We start from the raw sequence: 24068 nt of genomic DNA, 5'->3' as shown, positions 1-24068 counted from the left end.
CAAAGAAAAGAAAGAAATTGTGGCTGACAGCAAGATGCTCAATCACACTCTAAGTGGAATGTATCAAACATTGCTGGTTGCTGCACTCTTAATTGGACACTGAATAGTCATACAATTCTTTAAAGATAAACATGCTTTGTAAAATATCCCATCTTCCACTTACAAAGATCCATTTAAACTTCAAAGCCAGTACTTTCATAGGTCCCTCTGAGGTTTATCAACCGCTTGAAAAAAAAAATCATAAGAACATCTGAAGGAACGCTACAAAAAAAATACATTTCAAAAGTAACAATAGAATTACAGAAATGCCAGCATCAAATAGAACGCCCTCCTGCTACATTCAAAAAGATAGCTTTTACTTCGGTATGCTTCCTCAGCGCAGCTTAGTAAAATTAATCAAGGCAACAGGTAGTAGCAGGGCTCCAACCAAAACAAATACATACAATTGCCACTGGCATCTTTTCTTGAATTGATGCAAGAACCATATGAAGCCAAACAACCTGCATAAGAATATCATTTTTAAAACCTAGAAACAGTTGCCAACACCTGAGGGATGCCTAATGCTCCCATAGCTCAAATACATGTTGCAGACACTGAAAAAATGTTAATACATAAATGTTCCGGAGCAAAGATTATTTTAAGCAGGTGGGTAGTGATGAACTGGAGTATAAAAATAGAATGTATATAATTGAGGCCAATCAATGAGCTCATAACGCAGGCTTTATCAAGAAGCACTAGTCAATCTGAGCTTGGCAATGGCAGTGTTTCTTTGCTCTATACCTACACCGTTGTTTCAAAATTAGGAAAGATTTTTCTTTTAGGTAACTCCCACCAAATTGAATGGAGCCCCCCCCCCCCTCCACCTCCAGCATATCACCAATCAGATTATGACCATGATTATTATTGTTTTCACCCATCTGCTGCCCCCAGTATATTTTAGTGGCACTGGTGAGCCTTGAAGGCTCACCAGTGCAAGAGACAAAGCTTCCCCATTGAGGCCTACTAGTAGGTGTGCAGCACAACTCCTTATAGGAGTGCTGCAGGGAAACATTGGTTCTCCAATATTTTTTTATGCCATTTTATTTTTCTGAATTTTTATGATCATTTTATACTAAAAAAATGAAAAGTTTAGAAGTTACAATCCAGAAAACATTTTTAAAAATGCATTCACTGTATGTCATTTCCTCCTTCCCAACTCCAACAAACTCCACACTATTAGAAGGCTTAATCCTTCTTCACCTTTCCTCTGCCTTTGATAAGGTCAATCATGCCAGCCTTCTAAACTGGCTCTGTCATACCATTGGCATCACAGCCCTGGCACTGGACTGGTTGACCTTCCTTTCTGACCGACCATTCCAGGTTTAACTGGGTCCTTTCTCTCTGTCACACAATGCACCTGCGGCGTCCCTCAGGGCTCCATCCTCCCGTCGTGGCTCTTCAACATCTACCTTGCCCATATAGCCCATTTGATCTCCACCTTCTCTCCTCACTTCCAGTGTTATGCAGAAGACATGCAGCTCTCCTTCAAGCTTCCCTCCACGGCCTCCTTCCTCTCTCATTCCAGTCTGACCTCTATACAGGCAAGGTGTGCTGCTAATGGGGTCTGTCGTAATGCCAGTAGGACCAAGATCCTTCTCATTGGAACCCCATCTCCCTCCTTCCGTCATACTCTCTTGCCGCCCCTTCATCCTCCTGCGAGGCAATAAACCTTGGTGTCCTCTTCGACTCCTCTTTCTTTCCATACATTGTGGACATTGCCAAGAAGGCCCACTTCCAGCTTCACCTCATCAGAGGCATTCTCCCTTTCAGCCAGAAGCTCACCGTCTCCAGAGCTCTGGGCCCCTCTAGGCTGGACTATTGCAACAGCCTCTTCGTCAATCTGCCCAAATCCTCCATTCGCCCCCTTCAACTAATCCAGAATAGGACTGCGACACTCATCCTTTGAATCAAGACCGGGAACTGCATCTCTCCAGCCCTAAAATCTTTCCACTGGCTCTGGGATGCTGCAAGGATCAAGCTCAAGACCCTATACATCATCCACAAGGCTTTCTGGAGCCTGGGACCACGCTACATCCAACTCTCTCTGCCTAAATACCTCCCTGCTAGAGCCCTTCGGTCTTCTAGCTCCAACTCTCTGCAGATCAGACGCTTTTCCAAGCAGAGCGTGTGGGTATCTATTCTGCAGGTGTCCCCCTCCGGAATGGCCTCATTGCCCCTCTCAGACTTGTGCTAGATCTCCTTAAGTTCCGGAAGATGCAAAGGGCTCTCCTTTTCTCTTCCTTCCATCTCCCCTGCTAATGTTCTCCTCTGCCTCATTTTGACTAGCTGCCTGGTTCCTTTCAGATTCATACAGGGAACTAGGCCCCCCTCAACCAGTTTACCCCTGCACTTGGTCTCCCCTGACCCACCGGCCCCCCACCCGCACTTGCCTACCGGGCTCCCTCACCCTGAACTAGACTGGCTGGGCCTTCACCCCTTGAGCTCATCCAGCCCCGTTCCTCACACTTAGCTCGCGGACCTTCTTTCCCCTGCACTCTCTGCAGTCCCCTGGCACTTGTCCAAATGGCCTCCCCCTTAGCACTCACCTAACCCATGCCCCCACCCCTTTGTCCTCTCCTGCTACTGCACGCTCGCCACTCCTACCTGCACTTCCTTTCCCTCCTTAGCATTAGCACATTCTGCTCGGACCAGCACACCCCTTCCGTCTCCACCACACTTCTTGTTACTGCACTTGCACAATCTGAATGACAAGGCCTAGTAGGACCGTTTTAGTTTTCTTCATCCACAAAAGGTTCAGACGCACCTATCAATCCAAACAATACTCACTATGATACAGCGGGGTCAGCGTAGCACCAACAAAGCGAGTCGGCCCATGAAAAACCAGCATCAACTCACAGGGATACAACAAACAGAATCAGAAGTACCTGAATCAGGACACAGACCCCACTAACCCAACACTCAATCTCTGCATACTTAAACCACACAACCATATCTCTCCCAGCAATCTGCATGCACTTTACCACACCGCACCAACAACACAATCACCTACATAATTCGAGGTCTCACCCGATCCGATACTAGCACCAAAGCCCAGCACTCTGTATACTGAGCTGAAGCTGCCAACAGCACATCACTTCTCCCACTCTCCTGCTCCCCTCCTCCCGACTAAACCTACCCGTCCTTCCTGTTTACAGATCCGCCAGAGCGCCTGGGGGCCAATTCCGTTGGCGACGATGCGCTATATAAGTACCTTTAACATAACCTGTCCCGCGGCACACCGTCTTGTTGTGCATTGAAACAGTTAGGTCATTAATTCCAAACTAATGGCATTTAGTACATCAAGATGATACAACCATTTATGAAACCAAGTCAAACACCCTATCCCACAATGTGCAAGTAACTAATCGGGATGGAATCAACATGCCAATCTCAAATATAATCTTATTGTAGAGAAATCAATAAGGCAAAAACAAATGTAAAAGAAATTAAATTACTAAAGAAAATCTGACATATCCCCCATTGTAGACCGTGCAATCCATGGTTCTTTCCGCCTCAACAAAATTGCCAATCATTCAGTTCCCTTCCCTGACTCAAGCTCCAAGCACAGTCCATTGGTCTGCCTTTTAGCCTCTATTTTCTAGTCACATCCTCCCACCCCACAACCCTTCAACGCTCTCCATTTGTTTAATAGATCGAAAGGGTCTAGGGACTTTGGTTTGCACAGAGGTTGGTAGTATTTGGATGGAAAGGGTCAACAATCTTGAAAAAAAACTCCCATCACCATGTTTTAAGAACATCAACTTCTCCAACATAATGGTGTCGCACACCTTATGAGACCATTCCTTTTTAAGTGTGCAAAGTTGTAGCCTTCCATTAGCGCCTCTGCCACCCTCCCATCGTTCAACACTGCTTCAATGAACAAGGTCATTCTCTTCCCTTCCAAATTCTTCAGAAAAAACTAGAAAGAGAAGAGAGAAATAATCCTTGGGTGTCGACTTCCACAATAGCTCTAATCCAACTGAGAAGCTCTCCACCTTCAGACACCTTGACAACATAAGGAAATCCTCTACCACCTCAGATGATTACTACAGAGTCATACATTCAAGTAAGTCTATGAAGATCGCAGTGACACCCATGTAGTATCTGCAAAAAACCAGAGGGTGTTTCACTGCCTAGACCCCGAGATCCCTTACTCCGGAGGCCAGGGCACGGTCAACGCCTTTGGTTCCAGACCCTGGGTGTGGACACGTGCAGGAGGAACACCGACGGCGAGACGTGGTATCCCCCCTTCCCTATACCCCTTATCCTATCTCATAGGACATTACAACTTGCCAACTCTCACTCTACCCCCCCCCTTCCTACAGAAACACAGAGCCGAGCAAGAGGAGGTCTGAGACTGAAAGGAGTACCACCCATGCAATACATTGGACATGTCCCACTAATAATAGGCAGGATCAGGCACTTAATCTTAATTACAAACACCTGGTACATATTAGCTCTGCCCACACATGGTTAAAAGGTGGAAACCTGAGATACACTCGGAGCAAGGTGATGCACGTGAAGGAGCAGTTCTTCCAGGACGGAGGACCAGGCGGAGCACAGCAACAGTCCGAGGGACGGAACCGAGGTACGGAGAAACCTTGGACACACTGGCGAGAGATCATTACCTCCAAAGGGCCTTGAAGGTTGCGCAAGAAAGCCCAGTCAGAGAGAAGAGACAAACCTCTTGTGTTTCAAGGATGCCTGCCACCCTCCCGGGTGAACGGCAACTTTGGGGAGGTGCAGTGGCAATATTGGCATCAGCCTTGACTTCAGGATCAAAGCCGTGAAACTTGATGGCAACAGTATCAGACTAATTAAGGTTGCCGATAAAACACAAGAGAAAGCAAAGCTTAGTAAACTACTATAAATTAAAGATGCAAAGTAAAAGTGGTCCGGCGAAAGAATATTGTCCAATCGAAAGTCTCTGAAATGTCCGATGCCGTAGAAGCGACAGGACAACGGAGAAACTGAAATTCAAGATTTGAACTGTTAGGTTTGATCCCAGCAGAGGGAAACCTGGATGCGAGAGACGCCTTTGAACTTTGAAATCAGCACTGTGCTCGAAACTACATTTACCAAAAGGCCTTGGTGTAGGAGAGAAAAAGTGACGAGGAAAGAATGTCGAAGTGGTCATGCGAGGTAAGAGCAAAATCCTTGCAGTTTCAAAAGTCTTCGACAGCGGAAGGAAAGTGAAAGAAGGCTTGAGCCCAACAGAGGGAAGCCTATGAAGGTGCGATTAAAGCTTGGGGAAGGAAACCCCTCCCTCCCCCACGAATTGGGACTGAAAGGTTGAACCTGGCAGAGGGAAACCTATACTGAATTGTGGTAGGAAGGAAACACATTTGTTGAAATGTATTATGGTGACCTGGCTGGAGTGAGAAAAATCAGAGCGGTCCAGCAGATAAACTAGTCACTTTTCGTGGAAGGCCAAGTTGACCCTGGTCCACCAAACAAACTACATCCTTGTGTCCGAAGCCAGAGTGTTTTGCAAGGTCCAAGTGTGCCACCTTACCTCGTGCTACAAAACGTGGGGGAAGGGTATTTACTCAGCCATACTGACATTTCTTTTGAACACAGACTTTCCTATTTTTGAATTACACATTCCCTTTACACAGTTATTGCATTAGAAAGTGGGCAGGCATTAGGTTTATTAGTATAGGACATGTTATTTTGACCAAGGACTGACTAGGACTGTATTTTCATTTTTGTTTGATGGTCTAGAATACTCCCATCTTAGTTATAGGGCAGGAATGGAGTTTCCCAACCCATTTTAAATCATAATGAAGGTTTTGAAACTTGCAGCTCTTGCGTCGGTGTCTACATGTGATACCATGCCTCACTCGCATATAAAGGAAAGTGCCATTACAGGGGCTGGCAATTGACCTCTGAACGTTGACCCACATATTGTATTTCAAGTTCTGTGCTTTTGAATCCCATGTGTTTTGCGGTCTTATGGACCCACAGACTTGTCAAATCTAAATATAGCCACCCTCCTATGCCCTTCTTGAATTACTAGCTTTTCACATTCTGTTAGGTGCCCACAAAGTTTGTTCCTCCATTCTGCCTTGGTAAGCATTCCATTTATTTTCAGGTATTGGAACCTTTTAATCACCCCCCTACCAATTTCTGCACAACTGTGTTCAAACTGCCTAAAGGATGCACATTGAACAAGCTGGCTAATCTCCCCCCCCCCCCCACAAAGAAATCTGATTAACAAGAGAGTGATCAATGTCACCAACACATAGGCGGACCCCATATTGAGCGAAGCCAACAGGGCCATGTGGATTAATCCACGTTCTCTTCAGAAGTGTCCCATATTATTCCCAGAACCTTCTTTGGCATCAATTTCCTAGGTGGTCACAAGAAATCCTTCACCTTATGTGTGTATTTTTTTTGTATTCTTGTTTCAATCGAATTTTAAACAATTTTTACAAGGGTTTATCACTGTGTATCCTTCCAGTACTTTATAAATCCATATAGATTCCAAGCTCCTAATTTCGAGTTCTTCTGGAACCCAAGTCTCCACTTTATTCCACAAAGGATATGTTATTTAACATTCTGGGCCACAGTCTCTTCGATTTTAACTCTGGTGAGCATACCGGACTCTTGGAAGAAGCCGACTACACCGATTACCCAGGAGGTTTTTTCCCCACTCATCAGCCAATGCCACCATTCAGCTTCGTCGTAGAATAGCAAATGTTTGAATAATGGTCCCAGGTGACGAGAACGAGCGGCGATCAGCCCCCGGCAGTTCATAAGGAGATTTTGAGTGGTTTCGGTTTCCTTTTGTGTACAGAAACGGCACATTGCTGCATCGGTCAATTTCCATCTTGCTAATGTTTCGTTGCTATGCATGATGTTTAAGCAGATTCTCAAAATGTTCTCGAAGTTTCCTATCCAAGCTTTTTATCAGATAACCGAGTTTCATTGACCTTTCTTACATCCAGGGGGAGCTCCAGTGTGGACTTGGGGTGGCTGTTTCGTCCAAAGTTCGAATCCAGTCATTTTCCAGAATCTTTTTCTTTACCTTTTCTGGATGAGTTCAGCTCCTGTGCTGTCGATCTTAGCCAGCAGGAGTTTGTTCTTACTAGTCCAGATTCCCAACCTTTTACAATGCCTGGCTTGGATTTCCTTATTAATCGATTTTAGGATCAGAGGCGACGATGGTAACAAGGTTTTTCTGTATTACATCATCAACTCGTTTCTTGCTACAATGGAGATTAAAGAAGGCAGAGTTAGCTCCCTCCTGATCAAAGACATTGGCAGAGAAGATGGACGGTTCAAGACTTTCTTCCAGTATTGACCCTCTAACTTTCGCCAAAGTATTCCTGGAAGGTAAAGCATTGCCTCCAATCCGTATGTGAGGCTAGGAACAACTTTCGACTTGTAGAACGTCAGAAGCGGGGATATTGTGAAACTGCCATGTTTTCTGTTGATGGCAACAGATTGGGTTATTAGGAGGCGTGTCTTTGCCTGTAGACAGTCCTGCATCGGAGCTTCAGTGGTACTTTTGTTCAAAGTCACTCCAAGGAATTTAAAAGTTTCCACAAGATCCAATGGTTGCTTGGCAATTGACCATGTAAAGATCTTTGTGGTTTTATGTTTGCCCAATACCATGATTTTACTTTTTTCTTTGTTCATCTGTAGGAAGTTGTCTTTCAGATAAACGGCCAGGTTGGAAATTTGCCTCTGGAGACCTATCGGCATGTGGTCCATGAGTAGAATATCGTCTCTGTAAAGTAGACGTGATATTTTTTCTTCTCCTAGAGTCGGGGGAAAGACTTCACTCTGTTCTTACATCCCTCGTAATCTGCGATCTAGGCATTGTACAGTGTCAGGGCCAGTGGGCAGCCGTGTTTGGCACCACGGCCTGTTTTGATCCATGGGGAGAGCAGGCCAGTTTGATTTAGCCACACACACATAGAAGTGCCTGTATATAACGCCTTGATGGGATTCAAGATTTGAGGCGGGCAAGACTGATGTTCAAGTTTTTCCCAAAGCACTGATCGTTCGATCTGGTCAAAGGATTGAACCAGATCTATAAAGGTGATGTAGATTTTTGGCCGACCTTCAGGGACCTTTGCTTTAAATATACTCGGGCCAGGATGTTCACTAGCGTGCCAAGATTCTTTACGAAGCCAGCTTGAAGTGGGACCGCCGTTTTCGCGGATATTGTCCAATGTAGAAACTTGGCCAGTAACAGGGATTCGAATAATTTCCCTATGGAATAGAGAAGGAAGGGAAATGGGCTGGTAATTGTTCAGGTTGTCCCTGGGCCCTTTTTTGAAAATCAGAACCACAATTGCCTGCTTCCACGATGGAGGAATAGATCTTGTTTCCTCATATTTTTTTGAATGCTTCTAAAATGAAAAGGCTCCAAGGAACAGTGTTGTTGCTTTATTTCATAGTTGGTTATTCCATCTGGGCCAGCGGCCCGCAAGTTGTTAAGCTTTCTAATTTTCATTAGAATGGTATTCTGGTCAGCTAAGATGTCCCATGTGGTGGATGAGACGATCGGGCTTTCATATCTGCTGTAAGGGCTGCACAAAGTTGTGATTTATCCAGGCCGTATCACTCACATTGTTATCCTTAATCAACGCCCAAAAGTCTCTCGAGTTCTTGCTGCATATCACACGTAACATGTGTTCAGCATCATCTTGATATCGTTGATATTTGGTGTTACGTAGCCAGGTTTTGTAGTTGATCTTAGCAAGTTTTACTGCTTCCCATGAGCCGGCACTTTGAGACTTTTCTGCTATGAGTCAGTTTTCTTAAGTCTTTTCTTTTCTCCACTAGTAGTGCGTTCTAGACATGCACGGTGGGTTTTGTGTACTTAGAAGTCCTTTTCTTTTGCGTGCCGACAGCAGTCAAGAAAGTGGAGTAATCTGCATTTGCGGGCAGCGTTGTCAGGTCAGTGCTCGCCTGGACAGTGCAGCTTTTCATGAGCTGCAGGATGGCAGTGTCTGACAATCTTATCTTATTGCCAGCAGTATTTGGTTCTAAAAAGGCATTTAGGTGTCTCGCCAGGGGTTTATCCGTATGCCAGACAGCTGTCATGATGTTATGGTTGCTAAATTTAGTGTGAATCACTGCAAAAGAGTCTAAAAGTGCCAGGAGGATTCGAGTGGTGTGGATGTAGTCAATGGTTGCTCCAATACCATTTATTTCCTGAGAAGGTATCTGAGGGGCGGTTCCCGCAACCGCTAACTGCAGATTGTTTAGGTCTCTTGTGTCCATTAGATTATTCCATGCATGTGCACGTCCAGTGGAACTGTTTGCACGCGGAGAAAGATCCACGTTTAAATCGCCCACAATGTTGATGTGCGAGGGCTTCTTACTAGCCATTGCATTGTCAATCAGAGCTTCAATACAGTTCAGCAGTGTCGTTGTCTTTACTCTTGCTGGGTTACAGTACACGTTGAGTAGTAAGATCTCCTCTCGCAAAATAGGTTGATCGTGGGTGGGGTATCTTGTCCAATCTATGATCATGGCCAGAATGAATTCTGACGCCAGTAATACTGTTATTAACCCAGATCTCGGTCTACCTTTGAAGCCTTGTAATGCCGGTGAGTGGACTGGGTCGAAGCCATCGAGAAGTGGTTGCGTCACTTACCATGTTCCCAGAAAGGAGAGCACATCAAAGTCTGCCAGGGCCACATCAGATTTTCTGGTTAAATGCGAGAAGCCCCTCGTGTTCCACAAGCCCATTCTCAACTGTGTGGTCGAGGCGGTAGTCCCGTAGTTGTACTCCTGAGGGACGACCTTAAGCAAAGCTGTCCAACAGTTCTCTAAATTCATCCATAACCTCCTACCTATAGTACACAATATGCCAGGACTCATTTGGGCAGCTTTATAGTAGCAATGTAATTCTGGGAATAAGTGACCACTGTCTTGCTTGGAGAGGGATAGTATTTGACAAGCTCTCCTTGGTTTACTACCATTCCAAATAAACTTGAAAACATTGGCATAAAACTACAAAAATAGATAAGAGGACCATAATTTATCATGTATCCGGGGAAACATTCAAGTTAATTGATACCATTCTACACAACCATAAACCGGTTGATCTTGCCCATTGTAACAGGGTCATTAATTTGACCCCGTCAGTGGACGCACGTGTGAGGTGCCATTTTGTCTTCAACATTGAAGCTCAGCCATTTTAACTTGCTGCCAAAGCTGAAGGAAAACACTCAAGTTAGGAAAGTGTTTGTGCTGGATATGTTTCACATTGCACAAATATGGGGGAAGGGAGCATGTGATGTTGCCTGTGTGCTACGGCAGGGATCTGGTGATCAAAGAAGAGATAAGGGAGGCTCGTCTATGTCAACAAGCAGAGGTCACTTGTGTCCTGAGAAGGCTATGCAAACTTTCCACTAAGTAATACATTGCACACAACAATTTCGTTGTTGCAAACCTTGAGACTGTCTAGACATTGTTAATGATCAAAGAGAAAAGAACATGCAATGAAATATGTACACATTCTTTGCTTATTCTTGGATACGTTTGCGGTTTGAGGGAATAAAAAACAGCAGATGGGGCAATGACCATTTGTGCATAATTTAGAAAAGAAGACTGGTGTTTTTTTTCTTCATTTGTATAGCGCATGCAAACCCTTGGGCATCAGGGCGCTGTGGTTAACCAGTTACATGAAGCCCAGAGACGGCGAGTTATACAGCGAGTAGGTACAAATACATTAGATCGACAGTTACGCAGCAAGTACATCTACATTGGCTTCAGATAGTTACACGCACCATTCATCTTTGCACCATGTACAGAGGGCAGCATACTTTTTGGTCGGAAAACCAGATATCACATAAAGAGCCAGGTTTTGAGGGCTCTGAGGAAGGCCCAATAGGATTCCTCGGTCCTAAGTGCAAGTGAGAGAGAGTTCCATTGTTTCGCAGCAATTACTGGAAGGTTTGACCCTCTTGCTATGGCGCGTTTGAACTTGGGTTGTGCAAGTCTATGGTTATAGGGTGTACTTGTGGGTCTGTTTGACTGAATCATGGCAATTTACTGGGCTATGTAAGGTGGGGCGAATATAGGGATGCATATGTGGGTAATGGGGTGGGTCTTGAATGAGATCCTTTCCCTGATAGGGAGCCAGTACTGGTCTACGGGCAGCAGATACAAGTTCAGGTTTTGGTATGTTCAGGGTCGGCTCGTAGGGCATTATTCTGGATAGTCTGGGGGATTTTTACGAGCAATCATAAGGCAGCTATCTGCAGAGATATACTGTCCGGCGGTGTTGATTTTGGTTGAGTGGGCTGCTGAAGATGATACGTTATTTACTTGTCGGTTTAGCGAGAGTGTTGCGTGTAAGTAAACTCCTAGAGATTTAAGTGCTGGTGATACAGAGATCAGCGTGCCATCAATGTTGAAGGCAGAGTATTTTGCATCCATTTATTTTAGCACACAGGGGTCCAACGAGGAGAAGTTCAGTCTTCTCATCGTTGAGGCAGAGGCCATGTGTCACCATCCAGGCTTGGATGGTGGCAGAAGTGGAGCTCAGCGAAGCCACGTCCGCAGGGTAGGAGCCATACAAGGGGAGGAAAATGTGGATGTCGTCAGCATGTTTGCGGTCCATTTATTTCTGCTTCTTCTATACCGAGACTTGGTTTTGAAGAATTGGTCCTAGCACAGTGCTTCCTTGTTGATTCGGGATATTTCCAAAGACAAACCGACAAGCTGCCAAAGGGCAGGAGCCGTGCTTCTACACCTGGATGTGTTCAGCTGATTTCCCCCGCTGCGCACGTTATTTTAATCCTGCCTTCATCCTCTGTAATCAAACAATGCAGCACAGTTCTAACTTCTAAATGGGACACCTGGGTTTTGAAAAGAGGATTTTTAGTTCCGTGATGAAGTTTTATAGTGTGCTGTTTTGCACTCTCTGGGGAGTGGACACCACCCCTCTCACTTGTTGTCTTCTGGGCTGTTGTGGCTAGTTCCCCTTGTTGTGTCTTAAAAGAAGGATGGCCAATGCCCAGTCACATAAATGCCATGTTCAACTAACACGCTGTAGCTAAGATGGAGATCGCATTTGGCCCAGAATCAGTTAAACTTGCCATTAAGTAGCATGAAAATACTGTTGAAAATTGTGGGATTGACTGGAAATTTAAATGACAAATAATGCCAACAGTAGTGCACATGCATAGTTTGCATTTAGAAAAGAAGGATGAAAAGACAGAAGAGGTTGACGCTGGAATTCGCTAAGTTTAACCAACCACAAAGATAAGGCCTTGGGGGAACAGGTGCATGAGGGACAAGGGGGGATAACAGAGACACAAATGTTGCCCCATTCAGTCCTAGACCCCAATATCAGCCCCTGCAGGGTTCTCAAAGCCACCATTGCCAGGGCATGGACAATGGAAAGCAGAATGTCCTAACCAGTTCACCACATACACGCAAGCCCCAACCAAATGCATATGGATGGTCTGATCGGACTTAACAGACCCCCCTTCCCCCCCGGGTGCCTGAGGCCAATAACAGAGCATACACAAAGGCCTCCTAATAACGTCCAAAGGGAACCCCAATATCAGCCATTAATCCACAAGCACCCCCCTTTCTAACTGGATACTCCGACTTCTCATGTTGACATGAGGATGCACCAAGGACCAAGCGTTATTGTGCCCATATTTAAACTGGATACATCCAATCCCTCACTGCCAGCTTGAATACAGGGATGCCACACAAGTCTCCTTGAGGATAGGGGCTTCAAGAAAGCACCCTAAAAGCACAAAAAGTGCCCTACCACATTAAGGGGAAAGCTACAGTTAACATATGAGTGGAAGGTGTCCCTACACGTCTACCTTTAACGGGGCCACTCACCATTACACAGACATTCCTACTCAGCCTAACTACCCCTATAGGTCTTTTGGGTATGGACTTGATCAGCGCCATCGGCATGACAATCAACTGCAGACCACAGGGCTGATACATTCATCTACCTTACAACCCTGCATTGGCGGTAGACCCGCCCACCACTGTAGAAGCATATACTCTAGCCACACATACTGAAGTACTTGCAGCGTCACACTTAACAGATTAGCTTCAGGATGTTCCACAAAAGAGGGATCACAGGCTCAAATGATGCACGACTCATTACTTACTGTGAACCAGTAGCGATACCTTTGAAAGAAAATGCCACTTTCACTAGAGTGAAGCAATAAGCATCTGCACTGCCTGATGACTATTTTCCTGTCTGTATGACTGTTTCTCAAAGTACTACCACAAGGCAAGGCCTGACGTACAAGAGGTCTCCTTGGAAGAAGGGCACATTATTTTCGTGGACGGGCCGTCCTTGCGTCTTCCTTCCTCCGGTGCTCCATCATCTGCATTTGCTGCTGTTGAATGATGAGTTTGATGTTTTAATTACCCAATTGACACACATTCTGAGCTCAGCCCAAGTTGCAGAAATCAAAGCATCAACATCTGCATGCCATCTTGCATCTGTTGACTCAGTCACCATATACGCAGATAGCAGATATGCATGGGGTGTAGCTCATGATTTTGGGAAAATCTGGAAAGAGCGAGGGTTTCAAACTTCCGCAGGGACACATTATCAATGGCACGTACACTGCAACCCTTCTAGATCCAATATGGTTGCCAACAAACATTGCAATTCGTCAAATGCTCTGCACATACAAAGGGGAACGACAGTGTCCAAAGGTAATCAAGCAGCTGACATAATGGAGAGTGGACCTAGGGATAATCCCAAAGACATGTAGCACCCAGAGCACCCCTGAAACCATGGCCAGCATACGTGTGAGGACAGTCCAGTGTATGTGACAGACAGTTTGAGCAAGTTGCAAACACGGACAACAAAAGAGAAGGCAAGGTGGAGAAAAAAGGGACCGATGAAGGACACAGATGCGATTTGGAAACAGTAAGGGAAACCAGCCAGAAGTGCACATGGATTAGCATATATGAATGAACACGTCGCTGTCTCACCGGTGTATTCAGCCAAGTGGGCTCCAGGGATCCCAGAGGCAGCACGTCAGACTTTTCTTTCATCAATGTTTCAAGGGTCATCAATTTAATCCAGGAGGAACCAAGAAGGCTGCTTTTGGCATGGCACCACCCCCGGGGGCCCCATCTCAGGCCGTGCAAATTCATTTTGCCACATATCACCATCTGTTAAGTCATGCACCTAACTTTCTTGTAGTGCTTGACGTATTCAGTGGAAGGGTCGAACCGTACCCCTGTAAGAGGGTTGACGCTCAGACAGCAGTTAAATGTTGTTGCAAGATGTTATAACACGATGGGGAATCCCCAACTCTCTCTATATCTCTAATACATTACTCAACGTAATCGTATTTCTGATGCTTGTATCTGCTTAGATGCACATGCTGTGCCTAGGCCGACATTTACTGGAAGCTGCAGAGTAATAAAGTTGTTTTCCAAACTCGAAAAGAGACGTGGACAGGGCGTGCCAGTAATACTATCCCTAGTGTGATGTCCACTGTACCCATGATCCCCCACGCGTCGAGGTCCCTCAGATTGTTATTTTTCTGACATGAGGTAGCATGAGGTGTAGCGTGAGTATAGTTTTATCCAAGAAGCTACGTATCAGACAAGCTCATAAGCATTCATGCGCCTTCTCTCCGAGGGGAGGAAGGGTGGGTTGCATGTGAATCTAAGCAGATACAAGCATCAGAAATACGATTACAGTGAGTAATGTATACCTTCTGAGGCTTGTGGAATATGCTTAGATCACATGCTGTGCATAGATTAGCAAGCAGTGGAAGGAGGTGGGTTGTGATAAGGTTCATGAGCGAATAAATGTCTTGGAACCGCTTGGCCCACTTGTGTATCTGTCTTGGAATGGGCGTCAATATAGTAGTGCTGAGTGAAAGTATGGACAGAGCTCCATGAAGCTGCCTTGCAAATACTGTCTAATGGAACATTTGCAATTAATGCCAGAGTGGTCCCAGTACCTACCGTGGTGTAAAAGGCAGACTTATCTGACAGGGATTAGCACAGTTGGATACATCCGACTATCCACATAGAGATAGTGTTCTTAGAGATGCGATCACCTTCTCACACCTGGCGCTATGGAGAAAAACTATTGATCTGTTTTTCTTAGCCGTCTGGTCTTGTCTACATAGTAGAGGACCGCTCTTCTCACATCCAGTGTGTGGAGTTTCACCTCAGCAGAGCTCTTGGCCTCCTGGAAGAAAGCTGGTAGCTCAATTGACTGGTTTACCTGAAATTTGGAGATTAATTTAGGTGAGAACCTAGGGCGAGTACGTAAAACAAGCTTGTCCTTATGTAAAGAAAGTATCCTGCACCGAAAATGCTTGGATTTCACCAACCCTTCTTATGGAAGTGATAGCCACTAAGAAGGCTGTCTTATAAGTCAGTTGTTTGAGACTAGATTTGTGCATAGGCTCGAAAGGGGGTCGCATGAGCTTAGCAAGTGCCACATTGAGGTCCCAACCTGGCGATGGGTTAGAAATTGGAGGGTTGAGTCTCTTTACCCCTTCCAGGGGACTCCAGACGTGGACTCCTTGCTCACTGCTCTTAGAGAGACAGCTTCAGCTCACTGATGATGCCCAACTAGGCTAGAACATGTGTATGGGGTTGCTGTGGTACTCTTGTTCAGAGGAGAATTGCCTAGCATTTCAGTGCTGGACTGCCCCTGGGCAGGACAAAGACTGAAATGTGGGGAAATGTCTTCTCTTGAAAAGAACAGTGAGCTAAAGACTTGGTTGAGACTCTCCCAGGGGCCATCCACCCAAGAACAAGTCATTGGGCTGTGTTCGTGCTGGTGGAGTGCCCCCCCCCCCCGGTTTTCCCTTCCATAAATGCTTTGATGACTGGCACCTTCTACCATGAGACCTTATTATGGAAAGTTGTGTAGGCTGAATATGCCGCCAGGTGGACTTTTAGGGAACTATACACTAACCCTGCATCTAGCAAGTGGAGCATATAAGTGAGAATGTTAGATGGGGTACATTATAGGGGGTAGATCTAATTAGTCTGGCACCAAATTACGAATCTTCTCCATTTGTCAAAGTAACAGTGCCTAGTGTTTTGTTTTCTTGATTCTTTAAAGATACCCATGCATCTTTGAGGTATATTAGATTGAGATGCCCGAACTCTATGACCTCAGGAGCCATCCTGACAAGTTCATTGAGTGTGGTTGAGGGCGCACCGTTAATCCCTTGTGCTGGGAGAGTAGGTTGTACTGGCCCGGGAGTTTGATGGGATCGCACATCGCCAGTTTGCGCAGATGTGGATACCATGGTTGTCTTGCCCACATAGGAGCAACTAGGATAAGCGTCATTGGTTCCGTGTATAACTTGTTCACCACCTTCCTCGTGAGAGGAGTTGGGGGGAAAAGCGTAAGCAAATTTTCATGACCAGCTCATCCATACGGCGTTCCCCTTGGAGCCTGGCTGGGGGAACCTGGACGCGTAGTCTGGGCATTGACTGTTTTTGCGTGTGGCGAATAAGACAATAGTTGGGAAATCCCATTGAGAGAAGAGGTGTTCTACGACTCCTTTGTGTAGACGCCACTCGTGTTCCTCTGATAGGGGATTTCCGTTTGAGTGTCCATCTCCAGATTCTTTGTGCAAGCATGTACAGATTTGGAGAAAGTGTACCACCCTGCTTGTCAATCTAAAACATTGCTGTAGTGCTGTCTGTTAGGATCTGCACAGACAGGTTTGTTAAATGGGGTTCGAATGCCTGAAGGCCTTTGAATACTGCCAGAAGTTCTAGCACATTGATGTGGTTCTGAGCTGCAGTGTGAGACCACAGACCCTGAGCTGTGTGGTGAAGGAAGTGACCCCCCCCTCCACCCTGCTATTGAGGCGTCCGTCGTGTACAATGATGTATCTCTGGGTCGTAGAAAGGTTTTCCTCTCGTTAGGTTCTCTTGTCCACCAGCGAAGATTTTGTAACAATGTTGGCAAAACTACCACTAGATCGTCCCACTGACTGCTTGCCTGAGACCACTGTTTCGCCAACCACTCTTGCATGGGACGCAGGCGCGTTGGGAACCAGGTAAATGCAAGATGCCTATTAAATGCATTGCTTTGCGCACCCTTATCTGGCGCCGGCCTGATAATGTGGTGTTTGTAATAATAATTACTCTTTCCTCTGAAGGAAAGACCAATCCTTCCTCTGTGTTTATGACGGCTCTTAGGAACTGTTTTGAAGTGCTTGGCACTAGGCTTGATTTTTTTTCTCCTTGATGGGGAAGCCCAACTGAAAGAGGAGGTAGATTGTTCTTTGGATACTTTTTCTGCAAATAAGAGGCGATTCCCCTGTTATGAGCCAGTCGTCCAGGTAAGGGTACAGTGGGATTGCCTCCCCGTGTAGGTGCGCTGTCACTACCGCCAGTACCTTTGTGAATACCCTTGGAGCAGAGGCTATTCCAAAGGGTAGCACCTTGAATTGGTAGTGCTTGTTCGCCATCTTGAAACGCAAGAATCTTCTGTGTGCTGGGAACATTGAAATATGAAAACAGGCATCTTTCATATCCAGTGTTGCCATGTAATCCCCCCCCTTTTTTAGTAGCGGGATTACCTCTTGTAGCGTAGTCATGCAGAATTTTTGTGGCTTGACAATTGTTTGCGGGGCGTAAATCTAATACAGAGCGCATTGGTAGATCTTTCTTTGGCACAAGGAAGGAAGTTGTATAAAGACCCTTGTTTACCTGGTTGGCTGGGACCACTTCTATGGCGTCCTTTAATAGAAGTGTAGTTATCTTTTCTAGAAGGATCCGCTGATGTTTATGAGTGGGTTTTCTGTCGTGGGGGGTGGTTGTGAGGACGTTGAAATAGTTCTATACAGTAACCCCCTGCTACCGTGGACAGCACCCATCTGTCTTAGGTGATTCCCTCCCATGCATGGGTGAAGTTGGAAATCCGTCCTCCTACTGGAGAAGCATGGGAGGGCACCTTGAGCGGAATGTCATGGGCTCTGAGGTGGAGTGCCACCTTGAGCCGGGCCTCTGCCCCGACCACGACCTACGCGATAGCCTTAGAAGGCTCGTCTTTGATTACTTCCCCAGGAGGAGCCTTGGCCCTGACTGTAGTTGGATCCTCTGAGAATTTTGGCCCCAAAAATAGCGAAACAGTCCCCTCTGAAATTACAATCCCGGCATTGTCCGCAGCATCTAAATGTGATTTAAGGAGACAGGTAGATACGGCCCTTCTATCTAATGCCATCTGAGCTAGTTGTGATCTGATTGGCTCTAGGGAAGATGAAACTAAAGCAGAAATGTCTTCCCACTTATGGCAATTATAACTAGCCAAGAGGGTTGCGTTGTTGGCTATCCTGGTTTGATAGGCCGCAGAGGAGGTGACCTTTCTGCCCATAGCATAGATCTTTTTGCTTTCTTTATCTGGTGGAGCCTCAGAGGAAGCATGGGGTGTGCCTGCTCCCTTTCTAGTTGTGGTGACAACTAAAAAGTCTGGTTTTAGTTGGCCACTAATATATAAAGGGTCTGAGGTGCAGGCCTGAATAATTTCTCCACATGCGGGTTAACGGCCCGTGTGAGATTGGGTGCTTCGAAGGATAACTGTATCCTGTATTGCACTCATTTTAGTAGCGGGATAAACTGTCCCACTGTCTTTTTGTCCCACAGTATTTGTTCTGCAAAGTCTCTATCCTCCTGTACCTCCTGTGTGTCAATTTGGAAGTGTTCCGCCGCCTTGGCTAATACTTCATTGAGGAGGGGTTGGTTATCCAACAGGGGAATCGACAACTGGAGTGTCTTGATTAAGCGGGGAGTCTATGGTGTACATGTTAGCCTCTTGGTCTGCCTCTGGGCCCTCGTCTTCCCCATAATAAGGTTCATCTGTATCCTCTTCAATAAGTTGAGGGTCAGATGCCTCCACAAAAGAGGTCTTCTTGGTCTAATTCAGGGTCATATAAATCTTTAACTGTACTTTGTAAGGGGACATTAGAGCGAGACCTCTTAGAAGGGGGTTGAGTAGGTAAGGCAGAGGCTTGAGAGCCGGAAGGGGCTGTGGTGGGAGGAGTGGAGAGGAAACGCTCAAAGTAATCTGGGTTTCTGTCGTAAAAATTGGTCATGAAAGTCATTCTTCGCATCACATCTTGGGAAGATAATTCCTTGGAACTTGGGATCACCATAGATTGAGGATAAGAGGCAAGTCCTCATTAGTGGGAGGTATTACCTCAGGCCTAGGATCCTTAGGTTTTTCTAAGGGCTTGGATAATATAGGCTTTACCTTCTGAGGTGTCTGCTCCCTAGTAGGGCTCCTGTCCCTTTGAGGGGTCTTTAGAGGTCTTTTACTGATGTTTTCCCACCCCCTGGGTCCCAGTGGAGTGTTTTACAGACTTTTTGGGGTCCGCGGCTTTATCCAACGTCGAGCGTTGAATTTCAGATGTGGGAGCAAGGCGTCGTGCGCGGACAATCGAGCTTCAGGGGGGAGTTTTTTGAGCGACACCCTTGCCGTCCGTCGACGGTTGAACCCCGTCATGCGGCGAGCTTGATCGAGATTGCCCAGAGGACCGGGACACTGTGGACCTTTCTCTGGATGTCGAACGTTGTCGAGTACTCGACTCATGTGTTCAATTTTGACTAGGGCATATGTGCTTGGTGGTGTGTGTTTTTGTAGCGCTGCTGCTGCTGGGTGTAGTCCCCACAACAGGGTCGCCGGCATGGCCTACGGGGTCAGGGGTCTGCGCTTGAGTAGCTGAAGCTACTCAGTCGCCCTCGCCGTCCGAAAGTACGGCATTGCTGCCATCACTAAAGGTTCCCTCTACCTCCATGGCCTCGAGTTGCCTGGCGTAGTGGGCCCAGCGTTTCTTGGAGCGGTCCTTTAACGTCTTTGGCTTGAAGAGCCAGCACTCTCGAAAAGACGTTTTGACGTTGTCTGTTGGAAGACACAAATTACAAACGAAGTGTTTGTCCAACCACAGGAATTTTCGGTTACACTTGGGGCAAAATTTAAACAGTGCATTTTCCATAATTATAGGTCATGGTAGCTCAGAGAACAGTGTAGGAAGGGGAGAATATGCATTGTTTTCTAAAATGGCCTCCCCCCTCTCCCTACTGTCGGGAATGAGGCCCTGGGTGGTCTTCCAAGGCCGAATGGTCTGTCGCGTTGGTCTCCAACAGGCAGTCTCTCGGTTTTCACCTGCGTGGTGTTTCGGAGGTCGGTGAGATGATAGAAAGAAATACTATCATTAATTGTGAAAGTCAATGGCTTAGCGCCAAAAGGAACTCCACTATACGCTTCCGTCTAGCATGGTGGAAAAAAACAATCTGAGGGACCTCGACGCTTGAGGGATCATGGGTACAGTGGACGTCACACTAGGGATAGTATCACTGGCACGTCCTGTCGACGTCCCTTTTCAAGTTTCAAAAACTACTAATACTCTGCAGCTTCCACTAGATGTCGGCGTATGCACAGCATGTGATTTAAGCAGATTCCACAAGCCTCAGAAATATGACGTGCATTACTCACCGTAATAGCATTTCTGATGATTGTATCTACTTAGATTCACATGCTGTGCATATGGTCCGACATCCAGTGGTAACCGCAGAGTATTGCATCTTGTCTTTAGGGGACCGAAAGGGGACGTCGGCATAGGCGTGTCTGTAACACTATCCCGATCGTGATGTGTAGTGTAGCCAAAATCCCTCATGTGCCGAGATGCCTCCGATTGTATTTTTTCTGCCATGAGGGAGCCCAAGGCTATTTTAAGTGAGTGCATGAAGAGAGAAAGTAGAAAGACGTCCATGTTCCTTCCACCCGAGCGGAGAGGGGAGGGCGCATGTGAATCTAAGCAGATACAATCATCAGAAATGCTATTACGGTGAGTAATGCATGTCTTCTGATGCTTGTTAATCTGCTTAGAATCACATGCTCTGCATAGACTAGCAAGCAGTACCCGGAGTTGGAGGTGGGTTGCGAGAAGGAACAGTAGAGAAAAGTTGGCTTAATACTGCCTGTCCCAACTGAGAGTCAGATCTAGAATGAGTGTCTAGGCAATAGTGTTTTGTAAAGGTGTGTAAGGAACTCCAGGTTGCCGCTTTGCAAATTGCCTCTAGGGGAACATTTGCAATGAATTCTATGGAAGCCCCAGTGCCCAGAGTAGTGTGCTCTAGGCTTGATGGGCAATTCTCTCTTAGCAAGAGTGTAACATAGTGTGATGCATTTGACAATCCACCTTGAGATAGCGGATTTAGAGACAGGGTCCCCTTCTTTACCAGCTGCCACTGAAATGAAAAATTGTTTTGTTTTCCTCAGTGGTTTCGTTCTTTCCAGGAAGAACATGACTGCCCTGCGCACATCTAGTTTGTGGAGACTTCTTTTGGCCATGCTAGTGGGATTAAGGAAGAAAGTGAGTAGTTCGTTAGATTGGTTCACATGGAACTTTGAGATGAATTTAGGTGCAAATCTGGGATGAGAGCACAGAACTACCTTATCCCAGTGGACTGTAACAAAAGGGTCTAGAACAGCAAGGGCCTGTAGTTCGCCAACCCTTCTAATTGAAGTGATAGCCACTAAGAAGGCTGTCTTGTAAGTAAGGTCTTTCAGACTTGCTTTATGCATTGGCTCAAAGGGAGATCCCATGAGTCCGGTTAAAACCACATTTAGATCCCAACCAGGAGCTGGGTGAGAAATGGGGGCATGGATTCTCTTAACCCCTTCCATAACTGGTTTAATCACTGGTATTTTCCACCATGACACTTGTGACGTAGTGCAGGCTGAGAGAGGAGCAAGATTAACTTTTAGGGAATTGAAGACTAGTCCTGTGTCTAACAAATAAGTTAGGTACAGCACAATGTGTGTGGGTGAGCAATCGATGGGATTGACGCCCTTGGTATTACAACAGATGACAAAGCGTTTCCATTTACTGTGTTAAGGATTTCAATCAGGCGAAACGCACACCGTGGTCTCGGCCTAGTATGTAGCGCCTAACTGAGGTGCTTTTCTCCTTATTTATGTGGATTCAATTTTGGGATGGTACACCACTCATGAAAGAGAAATCATCCAATTTTTAATATGGGGCTGGAATCACCAATGTGGTGTTAATAACAATAAAAATGCAAGCAATGCACTTAGTTTAACCTTCTAGTGACACATATACAACAGACCAGGGAACAGAAACACTTTTTGATTTTAAGAAAGATAGCACTCAAGTTAGGATTTCCCCCTGCAAAGTTCCCTCAACCCACAAATCAATTCTGAATGGATATAAGGAAGCAGCAGGTAATCAAGAATAAGAAGCTGAAAACTGAACTCAAATCCGATCTTCCCTCCCCAAACAAGAGTGAAAAACGGATTTGAAACCCTTGCAATGTTAAAAAGGACACTCGGAAATGAATGAATAAAATAATGAATGTGTGCACAAACCTTGAAACAAATAGAGTTCTTCACTTAAGCAACAATGTAAAGGTACTAACAATCACAAGCAATGGATTAGCAAGAGCATACAGTTCAAAAAATGAATGGAAGATTTAAAAACAGTTAACCAAAATGACACGTTGGAAACTTTGCAAATATTTCCGTGAAAATTTACTAAAACTGTTTCTTTGAAAAACGGGTGAACTATTGTACATCACAATGCAGTTTTTAGGTAGGGCGATAGATATATGTCACAGGTATATTATAGAAGTGAATTTAGCTCTAGCTGTTAAGCAAGATAGAATGAGGTGCGTTTTTGGAAAAATTGGGCAGTGACAGACAGAAAAGCGGCTTTAAAATGGACTGCAAAATTTTACTTAAACTGAATTTAATGACTAAGAAAAAGAGAATGCCACCCGTGAATCTACAGTTACACTGCAGTTGGAACCCTTCACGTAGTGTACCCAGTTTCCTTCATTTATTTAAGCAAAATCGCTAATGGCTGATGTTCTATGCGAAACAAAAATGAAGAGAAACTCAGCGCTAACACTAGGAATAAAAGGCAGGGTTTCACAGATAATGCTGACAATTTTAACTAGATATCAGGGTCAGAATAGGATAGCTTCGAGATTGGGATGGGACAAAGCAAGGCAAGTTGTACTATCGATTTCGATGGGTTCCTTATTGATACTCACAGTTTAGTTTAGGACTTTTGGACCGTCAGCATTCTGTCACCACACGGATCTGGTCTAGCAAAGTACAGTCGGACAACATCAGTGGGACAGGATCAGTTGGGCAGGTACGGGATACCAAATAATATTTCTGGTCACTGGCTGGCTCAAGTACCTCTGGATGCAGTTATTGGGCAGCAATTGGTGGGCCGCAAGCCAGGCTGGTATCAGGAGGCTTCCCACAAAAATACCACCGCTTCTCCCTTTGGGTATTGGGATTTTAGAATTAAGGCCTTGCTGGAAGGGTCAGCAATGCTTGGCTTGGTAATTAGATCTGGAGTCTGGATCAATGCAAGATGAAGGAAAGAGGAACAGGACGCCGCTGATGAAATCAGGAAAAGTGTGTAGAGTCTGGTCAGGAACCCTTATTTATAGTGCATAATGACATCAACGTAGAGGCTTGGCAGGGTTAACTAAGCACACCCCTAAACTACTTGGATTGGAAGGGGTGCTAATCTCCACCTTGCTCTCAACTGGTTGGATTTCCAAGGAGTCAGATTTATGAGGCGCGTTTTACAATGTCCAAAAACTCCCACCTTTACTTTACTTAAAATTCGATTTTGCCATAAACATACATTTACACCATTGCAATCTCTTGGCAAATTATATACGCAGATTACATCTTTTGTGCAGCACATATCCGTCCAATCCTCCAGTCTGTGGGACCTTGTTTTGCCCTTCTGATAAATTTTGAGCAGAAAAGATTTGGCCTAAAATTCCATAACTTTATACACAGATGCGAATTCGAATAGTCCCAAGGGAAGTATGTACAAAAATGTATGTTTGCAACATTGATACTTTTCTATTTATCCTCAATACTTTGCCCTTTCTGTCCCCAAGGTGTCAGTGAGTTCTATCATGTCTCAAAAGAAAGCCCCAAAAATCACTTTTAAACTACGACATTTTTACAATTTTTCAAAGTCTTGCTGCAGAGATAGGAGTCTTTAAAGTGTAGTTCTGAA

At 45.5% G+C, this 24068-nt stretch overlaps 1 protein-coding gene across 3 annotated transcripts in view; it reads right to left on the bottom strand.

Annotated features, from left to right (window-relative positions):
- The window catches only part of STRN3 (striatin 3), a 1674795-nt gene that overhangs the window by 940507 nt on the left and 710220 nt on the right, over positions 1 to 24068 (bottom strand). The gene's annotated exons all lie outside the window — the stretch shown is intronic.

Source organism: Ambystoma mexicanum, chromosome 14, assembly GCF_040938575.1.
Source record: "Ambystoma mexicanum isolate Mex_15411 chromosome 14, UKY_AmexF1_1, whole genome shotgun sequence".
Classification (NCBI taxonomy): Eukaryota; Metazoa; Chordata; class Amphibia; order Caudata; family Ambystomatidae; genus Ambystoma; species Ambystoma mexicanum.
The sequence above is the reverse complement of the archived record's forward strand: the minus strand, read 5'-3'. Positions and strand labels throughout refer to the sequence as shown.